Genomic DNA, 9,195 nt, shown 5'->3' with positions numbered 1-9,195 from the left:
ATTTTCTTTAAAGTAGATCAATTCCACCTTCCAAGTTTGACATTTGGAGGGAAATATGCACCCTGTTAATTTTGGGTCGGATTCATTCTGTGCAGTACGGGTATTGCAAGTTCAAATTGTACAAGGATGTACATACTTTTGTCTTTGAAATGTATTAGGAAAACTAGCTTGGTGGACTAACTTGTTGGACTCTAAGCAACTTTGCTAAAGGAAGATCCAATTATTATTTAAAGTAAAATTAATTAACTTTTTTATATACTAATCTATTTGTTTTTTATTTGTCATAGGTCCAAACCATACACTAAATGAACTAGCAATGGGTTCTGGATAGCATAAGATTCGAGCTGCCCAGTGATTGATATGGGTATTGTGACTAAGTTAATGTTTATGTTTTATATTTTAGATGTATTAAAAATTTTACTGCGGTGGACTCGGAGTAGAGTTTGCTAAAAAGAGGCGTAATTGTTATTTTAGCTTTTGTAAGTCACTTAAAGTAGTTTAGCCTAAAATGACCCAGTTCCTTTTACCTGGTTTTACTTATTTTTAAATGTGTTTTCACTCTATCATTTGATTTATTTTTTTTGCGTTTTACATTTATTGCTTTTTTTGGTCTAATTTTTTATTACATATTATTAGCAGACATGTAGTCAGTGTCCTCTTCCTAATAATATGGGCAAAAAAAAAGATATATTGTGACTCTTGGATTTATAGATCTAATGATTGGTGGCGTTATATTCAAGGTAAAAACACTTTGTCATGTTAATCGCTCATTGAGCCTAAAGAAATCCCTTATAACAAAAAGGCTCTGTATACTAAATTGTAGGTGCATCACTAGCAAATGATAGTATTAAAAGGTGTAACCCTTCCAAGAAAAGATACATGGTTAGTCTATAAAGAAGGGGAATGTATGGTTGGTCTGCCAAGAGGTAGGGTTGGTCCAAATAGGTTAATAAGCGGTAAGGTTATTCTAACATTAATTGAAGAAATGCAGTTAGTCTAAAAATTTACTAAATAGGTAAGGTTTAACATCCCGTTAAAAGGTGAGGTAAGGGATGTCAAGTTTGGACATCATCAATTTAGTTATGATGCATTTCTTATTAATTATTTAACTCAAACTAGCTAATTTGATCAAAGAAATACTTTGAAAGTGATTTAGAAATTATTAATAATTACGGGGGTGCATCTCTAGTATTAAAATGAAGTTTACTTGATTTGAGATAATATAACTTTCTTATACGTGTGATTTGAGTAGACCATGACCTTGGAGATGCAAGTCACCAAGTTTGAATTATTTGGACATATTGTTTAATAAGTCAGTGATTAAAGGAATGTTACCTTTATATTCAGACAATATGATGACCTGTATAATTATGTAAGGTGGTTTTTTATAGACTGTTTAGTTATTGTGTTAGAAATACATGTTATATTAGCCTATATAGATGTGTCTTTCTTGTTATGTTTGGGCTAGGTTATCACTCGATGTCAGTTTTAAAGATCATTATATTTTAGATAGGTGTTGTCTTATTTTGAATTGAGAATGAAGAACACATTATACCTAAGTAAAGGTGTTCTCTGGTCTTGATTGTAAATTCATATAGAGTAAATACTAATTGATGGATACTTTATAGAAATCATCTTTGACAATTAATACAGATGTTTTCCATGGAGACTTTTAGTGTAGATTTATCATGAAGTTATCTTGTGAAGATTTTATGGATATTTATTTTGAAGGTTTTTATAAAGATTTATCATGAAGTTCTCATGTGAAGTTTTTCATAGAGATTACGTAGGGAGATTATCATAGGTAAGTGGTTCTGTATTTAGGATGGAAAAATACTTTGATCTCGTGTAATGTCACCTTGTACACGAGGGTGGAAAATGCTTTGTGTTTAGGCGATGTTGTCGTTATGTCTAAAATAATTTTTTTGGATATTGTATTACACTTAAGTAGAAAAGAAAGGCTTTAGCACCTAAGTAAAGAAAAGAAGTTTTTGCTTATGATAGAGAATCTCATAAAAGACATGCCATGATAAGTACCATATGAAGATCATTATATAAAAACTATTTTGTGAAGATTATGCTTGGGGATTTACTATGGAGGTCATCATCTAATGACCATTTCATAAAGAGAATTTCATGATAAATACACTTGTAAAAAATTTCACAAAAAACACCTATTAAGGTAGCTTATTAAAGAATAACATAAAAAGATAATTCCTATGAAAACAATTCTATCTCTTTTCTACTTTAATATTGTTTTTCATAATCTGTTTCATCTTTAGAAGAGTCTTATTAGAAAAAAAAAACTATAACTTCATCTAAAAGGTTAAATCATGCACCTCATAGGCTTTAGTGGCAACCAGTTCTAAAAGGCTTTCTAGCTTCAACATTTCTTCACTTAATCTTTTCAAGTATGTTATAATGCCCATATTATTTTTCTAAGTGACAGTGACTAACTCAGTATAGCTTTGTGTAGCTAGGATATTCATGTTAAAATAGCAAAGTGTAGCTAGGATATTCATGTTAAAATAGGTTATGAGCTTTGAATAGATATCGTCAAAACTAAAAATAGATTTAAGATCTAAACGGTGATATCATATCTAGGCTAACCTTTAAAATGTGGTTGGAAAAAATTACACATGACATTTGTGTCTTGTATGATCAATTCTAGATTGTTATGCATGTTTTGTGCATCATAGCCCTTTAAGTTTTTTTTTTTTTTTGGTGATGAAGCCTTTAAAAAATGAGTTTTTAACATTTGTTTGGCTAATATTAAAATCTTTACCTGGTGGAGGCTATACACCTCCATATTAGATGACCTATATAACCACAAATCTAGCTTCTCTTCAGGTTGTTTGTTTTTTTTTATTCAGTATACGAGAGGATGTCCTTAATAAGAAGTGATAATAGTGACTACTTTTATAACTACAATTATATGTGGTTATAGGAGTGGTGGTTTTTTTTTTATTTTTTCACTGAAACATTATTTTAACTTACTTTTATCTTAAAATAAAGTTGTTTTTTTTTCTTATCTTATATTACTTTATTATTTTCAAGAATTAAATAACATATATATAGCCTTGATCACATAATTGACATGCTAAGCAAATAATGCTTTAAGTTATTAACAAGACAAAAAATTCAATGGAAGGAGAAGATTTACCTTCAATTTTGTGAACTCCGATTATTTTACCTTTTAAGTTATCTCTAAAAGTAACATCTCCTCCATTTATTTTAGCAATGCTTGAGAATGACGAGTAATCTCTGGTAATATGTATTGAGTAAGTGCTATCCAAAAACCATTATACTCCCTTAATTCCTACTCATAAAAAACAAGTTAGAGGTTTTTGGTGTCTTATGTGAATTTTTTTAAGGTTGTATTTAATGTGTCTATATTTTTTTTAAAGATTTATTTTTATCTTAAGTTGATTTATCTTATTACTACCATCAATCATAATACAGTCTTTCTTTTCTTAAGTTTCTTTCTCTACAAGTAAGAATACATATTTGTTCTTACAATAAACTATATTTTAAATCTAAATTTTTAAATTCATCATATAATAATTTAAGTGTATCTTGCAACTCATTATAAGTTGGGTGAGATTCATCATCTAAAGATTGTACCTCATTTTCACTTTTGATTGCTATAAAACACATGTTTGCCACATGTTTTTTTTCATCACTTGAGTTTGAATCTAAATCATCACTTGAAATGGCTTTCATTTTCTTTTTGAGATGATGAATCTTATTTTTGTTTTGCAAAATTAGACAATCTATTTTCATATGCCTTGTTTTATTGTATTTGAAGCATCTTAGAAATTCCTTGCTTAAAGTTTCCTTATTCCCATCTTTCTAAAGTTTGAGAATATTTTATTACCTTGCTTCTTTCTTAGAAAGCTCTGGAATTGCTTTGTAATTAGGGTAATATTCTCTTTAATGCCTTCATGATCTTCTTCTTCATTATTATTATCATCCTTTTTAATATGATGAATAGTTTTGAATGTCAATTTTTTTTTTGCCAATCTTCTTATTCTTGTTTCACCATAGTAATCTCATGAGTTATTAAAGAACCAATTATTTATTCTTGTTTCACCACGGTAATAATCTCATGAGTTATTAAAGAACCAATTAGCTCCTCTAATAGAAGTTTGGTGAGATCTTTAGCTTCTTGAATTGTCGTTATATTTACTTCTAAAGTTTTTGTTAGAGACCTAAGAATTTTGCTTACAATTCTCGTATTAGTATATGTCCTACCAAGTGCATCCAGACTATTAGTTATGGTAGTCATTCTAGTAAATATGGTAGTTATAGACTCACTAGGAAGCATTTTAAACAATTCATATTAGAGAACTAACAAGTCAGTTTTAAACTCTTTGACTTGATTAGTTCCTTTATAAGTTACTTTTAAAGCATGTCATATATCTCTAGCATTTTTACATGATGTAATTCTATTGAATTCACTTGGTAACTATAAAAGTTGATTTGTTGTGAAAAAAGATTTAGACAACAAGAAGGTTTGAATTATTTTGGTACATGGTCACCTATATCAATAATAACTTTTATATTAATATTAATAGACATTATAATTGTTAACATGTTTAAAATACACCAAACATATGTAAAAAAACTTTATTTAATTGTAATCTAAATGAAGATTTCTATATAGAACAACCTGAGGGATTTGTTGTTAATGAACAATAAAAAAAAATCTACAAGCTAGTTAGATCTTTATATGGTTTGAAATAAACTATGAGTAACGTTACTAATAATATGAATTACATAATAATTGATATTGTTTACTTGGTTAGCAAAATGAGTACCTTTACTAATAATCTGAGTATGAATTATTAGATAGAATTAAAAATAATATTTAAATATTTAAGGTACACCTTAGACTATGGACTATACTATACTGTCTACCTAATAGTACTATAAGGGTATAATAATACTATTTGGATATCTAATTTTAAGTATTTAAAATTTATTAATGAATATGTTTTCATAATTGGTACAATAGTTGTATCATGAAAATTCTCTAAGCTGATGTGTATCACAAAAACTATGATTGAATTAAAGTTTATTACTCCTTATAAAGCTAAAAGGGAAGCCAAATGACTTAAGAACTTTTTTAGAATATTTTATAATGGCTTAAACCAGTGCCTATAATTTATCTATATTGTGATAGTTAGTTTATAATTGGAAGGCCACAAAGTAGTATATATAAATGAAAGTTTAAACTTATACATTATAGATATAATATCATTAAATATTTTCTCTAAAATAGAATTATTTCCATTAACTATGTAAAGTCAAAGGAAAATATTATGGATTCGCTAACTGAAAGTTTATCGTGAGAGTTTGTGTATAATTCATTTATACAAATGAGTTTAAAGCCTTTAAAGATAAAAGAATATAATGATGGTAACTATACATAGTTAGCTGGAGATATTAGGATATTCAATTAAAAAATTAAGTCATATAATATTTTCAATATTACCCATAAATTATTATTTTTTGCCTTTTCATATGATAAAAATGGTGCTAGTTGTAACATTATAAAAGGTGAATTGTGCTTTTAATGATTTTGACATCCTGATATAGCAATTAGACTACAACATAATAATTTTAATAAAAAATATTGCAAAAAGATGGCTATTTCTTTAAGAATTTTAAAAAAAGTTAAATTCTTTAAAACACTAATAAAACTGAAAGTTGTTTAGGATTAAAATCAAAACAAAAATGAGTAACCAAAGAATCTCTAAGTGGAGAATTACGTGAGTATTATTGTCTTGATTTGTATAAAAGATTAAATAGTTCAAAATATTATGTTCACAATTTAGCATGTAAATATGATAATATTTCACTAAAGAAGGTTCAAAGTCAAAAATTATCTCTCCTGATATAGTGATCTATTAAATTAGTATCCATCTATAAATTATTTGAGTCTTTATATTGATCAAACAATTTTTATTCCTATGGAGGGATTGTTGGAATTGATTTATAAAACATATAGTAGATATTTTAAAGGTCAAATTATATGTGAGACCCACTCATATTTAAGGTTAAAACCATGTTACATTTTGTAATACAACATGAGTTCTTTAACATTGAGATATTAACATGTTTTAAAATCTAATTAAAGATGAATAAGAAATTGTTCTAAAAGAACCTTTGGATAACAAAAATCTTAACTAAAATTGCTTTGTTGATTGGACACTATGCTTATGGACTTATGAGTTTGGGCTTAAATTTAGTTAAAGAAAAATATTTGTTATTAAATCTATATTTAATCAGTAATTCTTTTTAGTCCCTAAGATATCTTAATACATAAACCAATACATTAATAATGTAATGAGAATGAATACTATTATGAGTAATTCATGAACTATGAACATCATCATAGTTAATAAAAGATTATTAATTGTAAAGATTAATTAATTATGAGTATTGATGTTTTTGTTTTCAATTTCTATAAATAGGTGTATTGGATGAGAGAGAAAAAATCTAAGAATTTTCTTAAGTTCTTTTATTTCTTTGTTGTTGGTTTTTTTCAAAGACTTATTCTTCTATTCCTTCTTTTTACTCTAAAACTTATATTCAGTTTTTGTAGATGCTTGACCGCTTTTTATGGTCGACTTGTTTTAACTCATAAGTGTACGAGTGTGTGATGTATCAATTAACTCGGTAAGATTGAGGTCATATCCACAAAGAGCTATATTTGGAAATTAAGCTAGATAACAAAAAAAAACTTAAGAGAAATTAAATTAATAATAACTTGGTTGAAAATAATTCATGGATTTGTTTTCAAAGATGAAAACGTGTAAATAGATTTCAAATGATAAGAAAAAGTAAGAGATGTCTATTAGAGACATATTTATATAAAATTATGTTACCTTTTCAGATCATTAAAGAAGAGCTTATTTGGAAACCTGAGTCAAAAGTTATGGGTAAAACATCGAAAGATATTCTCAAAAATCAAATCAGGTCAGCTTTGCAACCACTTTAGTACACATTTTTCTTCCTCATTTATGAGTTGTCTCTTTCTTTTTTCTGACCTAAAATAATGTAACAATGTCCCCCCAGCTTTCTATTCATGTGCATGCCTTCTTCGATCAATGGATTACCCAAAATAAATCAATTGTTATTTGTTGAGCTAAGATCATATAAGTATACAAATGTACCTATTATTTGAGCTAAGATCGACATTAAAAACTTGAGTGTTTGATGGTTGAAGTTTACATACAATATAAGACAAGTTTGGGCTTGAAATAGATCATATGATAATCTTTTCTAGGATTGGAATATAATTGATTTTTTTGGGAAAAATTTGGAGCACTTATTTGAACCAAGATTTGCTTCAAACTTTAACTAAATTTCTCTTCAATTCTTTGTTCTGAATTCTGATATTAAATTTTCTAACATTATCCATATAAGTTTCAAAAACGTAGCAAAACATTAAAAGAAACTTCATTACTAAAAAGCACATCAATTATTATAAAAACCCAAATAAAAACAATAAATACATATATAAAATAAGAGACTTAATGATATTTTTGATGCACAATAGTAGAGAGATATTTAATATTATTGTTTTGAGTTTGCTAGACCTTATTTAAGATTGCACCTAAATAAGAAGTTGTTTGAATCTTTGGAGGTTTATTGAATATAGTTGTTGTTAATCAAATGAGAAGCAACAAAACCTTAAGAATAAATGATTAGTTACTAAAATTGACAAAAATTCAAATTGAATATCTTCGAAGGACTTCAATAAATATTCTAAACTAGTTTTGTTTAAGTGTAATTTTAATATTTATTTAGGTTGCATACTAGGAATTTTTTTTTTTCAAGTTTATATACTTGAATAACATACATGCTATATTTTTATAGTGATTGCATGATTATCATGTTTTTTTGTTTTTTAACCTCTCAAACCTGTTATCTAGCTCGTAAATACCATTGAGTTTAAGAACTTTATTTTTTTAATTATTTTTTACTTAATGAAATGACAACAGAAATAAACATTTGCATGTCTGAACACTAACTAACTATTGTTTGTTTGAGGCTACGATAGCTTTATAGAAAACAAATCAAAACAAATTGTAAAGACCAATTAAAAATCAATCAAATATTAAAGGATAAAAAATATAAAAAAAAATCAATCAAAAAAATAAAAGGTGAAATTTTTAAAGGAAAAAAAAGGCCTACTTCTTAACTAATTACATGAATAGTAAAGTAGTTAGAGAACCCAACTTTTTTAGTTATAAGTATAAATTGATATTTTTTAAAAAAGAAATATATTTTAATTTTGAATTAATATTTAATATTTTTTTAGTGAAAATGTATTCATACATTTTAGAAATACGTTTGATGAAAGAAATGAAGGATGAAAGAAATGAAGGAAAAGAACTGAAATATTTTAGAAATACCTTTGATGAAAGAAATGAAGGAAAAGAACTGAAGAAGAAAAATAGTATTGATTAGTTCATAAATCAAAAGTTAAAAGAATCACTAAATCAATGTTCATAAATCAAAAGTTAAAAGAATCACTTGAAGAAACCAAATCAAAACTTAATTTTATTTGAAGTTAAACTATTTCTATTCAAATATATTCATCACTTATCTTGGATTAAAAATAATTTAAGTCGGACCAAACAAACCTTATTCAATACTATAAGATCTCTTTCTAAGAAAAATAAACTTATTCATAATGAACAATTAAAAAAATAATAAAAGTTTTTTAATTAAAAATATATTAAAATAATTATTTTTTTTAAATTTATTTTTCACATTAAAATAATTTAAAAAATTAAAAAGTTATTTTTTAATGAAAAAACATTTTTAATCTCATACGAGGACAGGTCGACAGGGAGGATCTTTTATATGCAAGTTACTTGGTCAAATATTGATACCCTGTTAATTTCAGTGATGTGCGTAGGCAGGCAGCAAAAGTAAAGAATTTTCAGCGGATCCGCTTCAAACAGGACATGTGAAAAGAAAACTATGGGGTCTTTGGTCGTCGGCTTATTCAAAGTCGCCGGCCAAGAAAGTGAACCACAGATACCTCTAAACTCTGATTAATTCTCACGCGCTCTTGACCCCCCGAGACATCAGAACCCACCTTTGAATATATATATATATATATATATTTGGATGTTAATACTTAAAGTTCTAAGAGGGAAGAGAGGGGGGGGGGGG

Source organism: Populus euphratica, unplaced genomic scaffold (genome assembly GCF_000495115.2).
Source record: "Populus euphratica unplaced genomic scaffold, PopEup_1.0 scaffold252.1, whole genome shotgun sequence".
Classification (NCBI taxonomy): domain Eukaryota; kingdom Viridiplantae; phylum Streptophyta; class Magnoliopsida; order Malpighiales; family Salicaceae; genus Populus; species Populus euphratica.
Note: the sequence above shows the minus strand (reverse complement) of the source record.